This window comes from Lolium rigidum, chromosome 3 (genome assembly GCF_022539505.1).
Source record: "Lolium rigidum isolate FL_2022 chromosome 3, APGP_CSIRO_Lrig_0.1, whole genome shotgun sequence".
In the NCBI taxonomy this organism is placed as follows: Eukaryota; Viridiplantae; Streptophyta; class Magnoliopsida; order Poales; family Poaceae; genus Lolium; species Lolium rigidum.
This window is the reverse complement of record NC_061510.1, coordinates 351,001,887-351,006,344: the sequence shown is the minus strand read 5'-3', so window position 1 is coordinate 351,006,344 and position 4,458 is coordinate 351,001,887. Positions and strand designations below refer to the sequence as shown.

At 42.0% G+C, this 4,458-nt stretch overlaps 1 long non-coding RNA gene across 3 annotated transcripts; it reads left to right on the top strand.

The window, feature by feature from the left end:
- The first annotated feature begins 294 nt into the window (after positions 1–294).
- Positions 295–2,182, top strand: LOC124700292. 3 transcript variants are annotated; one of them, XR_007001701.1, is made up of 6 exons: positions 295–600; positions 681–845; positions 1,150–1,258; positions 1,440–1,554; positions 1,741–1,850; positions 1,937–2,182. It is a non-coding gene; the product is annotated as an uncharacterized LOC124700292 (long non-coding RNA). The 3 variants fall into 3 exon arrangements; XR_007001700.1 differs by having other exon boundaries at positions 681–1,258; XR_007001702.1 differs by having other exon boundaries at positions 681–1,258; positions 1,736–1,850.
- Positions 2,183–4,458: the final 2,276 nt, after the last annotated feature.

The following is a 4,458-nucleotide window of genomic DNA, read 5'->3' as shown; positions in this document are numbered from 1 at the left end:
ATTATTCCAAAGTAAATAAATATAAATCTTGGGAAAATATCGATCCATCCAAACATACGAGCAACGAAGAAAAAGAGAGAATGGGCTGAGGGGCTATACCCTGGCAAACTCCAAATTGATGCAGAAAATTCGAGGACACAAGAACCCGTAAATACAACGTCAGGACCTTATGGCGCCCGCACCTAATCGTCGCCGTTTCTTCTGCTGGAGATGCACGCCGATGGGCCCACTAGCGCGGCGCGTTGACCCCTACGGATGGGTGGATACTGCTAGGCTAAACGCGATACACTGACAGATACATGGAAGGCCTCACACGCCTCGCCGTCCTTTACCTCTGCCCCATCGTACGACAGCGCCATGGATGTGGCCGGACCCCCACCTCGTCGTCCTGCATCTATGGCTACATGCCCTCCCCCATAGCATTCTTGTCATGTGCAGCCCGTGCCTACCAATTCGAATCTGAATCTCACTGCTTTCCTTCTTTTTCCTCAAGCGTTTTCACTCTTCAAGGAATCTTCTTCGCCGGTTCACTCCATTGAAGATCTGATTGGAGATTTCATGATAGATGGAGGCTGAAATCGTTTTGTTGACTTGCTCCAGGTGAATCTCCAAGCTCGTTCTTGTCTGAAAGTGCAACATAGGTTTCTTGTTCTGATTCATCGCTGGTGTTTTCGATGCAGGATGGAGTCAAGCTCTTCTCGGTCACTTCCGCACGGCAGCCGGCAGGTGGCACTGCGAGCAGGGGCGGGCTGCGGTCGAGTAGGGAGTCAAGCGGAGGTAGTCAAGAGGCGGCGGCGCTAGGATATGTCGCAGGATCCGCCGCCATTAACGGATGTTGGCTATCGGTATGGATCAGTTGTCCCCCGACGAGGGGCGCCTCCGTGCCCGCCGTCGCAGCCATGTCCGCATAGACCACGACCGCCGGATCCTTTTTATACTTCTTTTTCTTCTGCACCTCGCATTTAAATTGCACAGGATGCTGACAGATATTCCAATGCGGTCTGTGTTGCATTATCTGGAAGCTCGTGTTAAGATTCTGCTCCTTCTTTTAAGCAAGAATTTGTGTAGGGTTTAAAAAAATTGCTCCGCTCGCCGATGCATGTTTTTGTTCGTTTGGGTGCTGAATTTGTTTTTTGTTTTTACCTAAAGTTTGTCAGGAAAATAGGCTGTCGTATCTTCCATGATTGTACATCTCGAAGATCTTCATTTTTGCTGGCGTTCTTGGATGAAGGGGTTTGAGCAGAGAATGCTAGTGCAGGTGCAGCTCGCTCCTTTTCTCCTCCTAGTTAGGATCTTTCGTATCTTAAATCCTAATTCGTGAATTACATATTTACTATGGTTTTCCACCACTCAATGTAGGAGTAGCTGTACTGGACGAAGTTACTTTAACCCCATTGTCTCGATGGATGCATGATTATTATCTTTTCCTTTTCTAATAGATGGATTATTTTTTATGGGAGCCAACCAACATATCATTGCATCTTTGGCTTCCAACTCACAACTGGTTCAGCTGCTGATACTGCAAGGTTCTCCGTACTACCTTGTTAAGGAAAGGTATATCATTATTTGAATGCCAAAAGTGTTTATTTCCAGATTTGTTTTTCAACAAGCTGGCGTGCCCCTGGTCTGCCAGATTGGCTGCTAGTTTTAACACTGTAAATGATGAATCATTTGTTGAGTATTTTTATCCCAGTTAGTGCAATAGAACCTAATGTGAAAATGTGTCTAATTTAAGTGCAGTCCTGCCTGAAGTTCAGAGAGGTTGTCAGAGGAAGAGAATTGCTCAAATAGCTGGACAATGATAACTTGCCATTGAAGAACTGAGTTTGCTCTACCAAAGAATGCTGCTGGTATCGTTCTTAGCAAGAGCATCCTTCTGCAATTTATTTTCTCTTTAGTTGGATCTGAATTTTATTTGGTTTATCATCATGTGCAGATCTGTTTAATAGATAATCCTGGCAAGCATCATCAAGACAACACTACAAATCTAGAACAACACCTGGTCGATAGAAGCTTTTGCTACTGTTGGATTAGCAATTGGTAGATCCTTTAGATGGTGATTAGGTCTTTTTTCTTGTTCTGGTTGATATAATTTTTTGAATTCTTCTGAATAAATGATTTCGTTGTAAATTTGGATTGGCAATTGGTTGATCTGGGGCTGCTGTGCCGTAGGCCCATCTCATCTAGTGATCATGAGCGGCCTGATTTAATTTGGTTTAATCTTGTTGCTACTCTACACCAAAAATATATTTTAGACGGTGCTTAGGAATCCCTTAGATAGTGTTTATGATAGAGCGTGAGATACCGTGCAAGTATTGTCCAACGTGTCAAATATATACTTTCATCTAGCATAAAGATTTGATCATTTCGATATTGCTTGAGGATACCTTGTGGTTAAAAAGGATCCCTTGTGCGAATACAATCCCTTACTCAACAGTGTAGGATACCATGCTGGAAAAAATATCCGACATTTCCAAACACGGACTATGAAAACACTTGCTATAAAAGAAGATCCTTTTGATAGAGCGTGAGGACACCCTGGATCGTTTAGATGGTGCTTGGGGATACATTACTGGAAAAGGGATACTAAGTTCAGAAAATGGACCCTTATACTTTCATCTAGCATATATATTTGATCCTTTCAATAGTGATTGAGTATACCTTGTGGTAAAAATGATCTCAATTTCAAAGAAACACTAGTACTTACGGATACCTTGCTCGAACAATGGCAATATTGGATCCCTTAGAGAGATATTGGGGAGACATTCCCGGAAAAGGGATCATCAGTTCGGAAAAGGGACCATGTGTACACCGAAGATATCTTTTAGATAGTGCTCGGCGATGCTTTAGATAGTGCGTGGAAAAGCATGAGGACACCGTGCAAAATACTATCCTATGTGCCAAATATATACCTTCATCTAGCATATTGAACCGATCCTTTAGATAGTGCTTGAGGATACTTTCTAGTAAACGTGATACCAAGATTGTAGAAATGATACATTAGAGGACACGTGAGGATACCTTTGTTGGATAAACAATACCTTAGAGGACATCATGGATACCATGCCGGAAAAGGATCTGACATGCCAAGCACGGACAATAGATACACTAGCTAGGAGATAAGATCCTTTTGATAGGGCGTGAGGATACCTTGCTCGAACGATGAAAATATATGATCCTTTCAATAGTTGTTGAGGATATATTATGGTACAAATGATCTTAATTTCGAAAAAATTAATGCTTGAGGATGCCTTGCTCGAATAATGCAATATTGGAATGTTTAGATGGTGCTTAGGGATATATTCCGAGAAAAGAGATCCTTTATATGGTGCTTACGGATACGTTCCGAGAAAAGGGATCCTAAGTTCGGACGGACCATGTTTATACCAAAGATATATTTTAGATAGTGCTAGGCGATGCTTTAGATAGTGCGGAGAAAAGGAATCACTATTATAAAGAATGAGGACAACGTGCAAAATACTATCCTACGTGCCAAATATATACTTTCATCAAGCATATAGAAATGATCCTTTTAATGGTGCTTCAGGATACCTTCTGGTAAACACGATACCAAGTTTGTAGAAATGATACATCAGATGACACGTGAGGATACCTTTCTAGAAACGAAGATACTTTTGATGGGGCGTGAGGATAACTAGCTAGAATAATTCGTTTCTTGGATCCTTTGGATAGTGCCTGGGGTTACATTCCTCGACAAAGGGATCCTAAATTTGGAAGAACCATGTGTACACCACATATATCTTTTAGATAGTGTGTTGAAATCCCTTAGATAGTGCTTGGAACAAGGATCACTATGATAGAGCGTAAGGATACCATGCAAGTATTGTCCAACGTGCCATGCATATACTTTCATCTAGCATATAGATTTGATCATTTCGAAAGTGCTTGACGATACCTTGTGGTTTAAAAGGATCCCTTGTGTGGAAAACGATACCTTACACAAGGATACCTTGCCGGAAAAAAGATCCGACCTTTCCAAGCATGGACTATGAATACACTTTCTACAAAGAAGATCCTTTTGATAGGGCGTGAGGACACCCTAGATCCTTTATATGGTGCTTGGGGATACATTCCCGGAAAAGGATCCCAAGTGCAGAAAAGGGACCATGTGTACACCGAAGTTATCTTTTAGATAGTGCTCGGCGATGCTTTAGATAGTGCGTGAAAATCATGAGGACATCGTGCAAAATACTATCCTATGTGCCAAACATATACCTTCATCTAGCAGATAGAACCGATCCTTTCGATAGTGCTTGAGGATACTTTCTAGTAAACGTGATATCAAGTTTGTAGAAATGATACATTAGAGGACACATGACGATACCTTTGTTGGATAAACGATACCTTAGAGGACATCGTGGATACCATGCCGGAAAAGGATCTGACTTGCCAAGCACGGACAATGGATACACTAGGTAAGAGATAAGATCCTTTTGA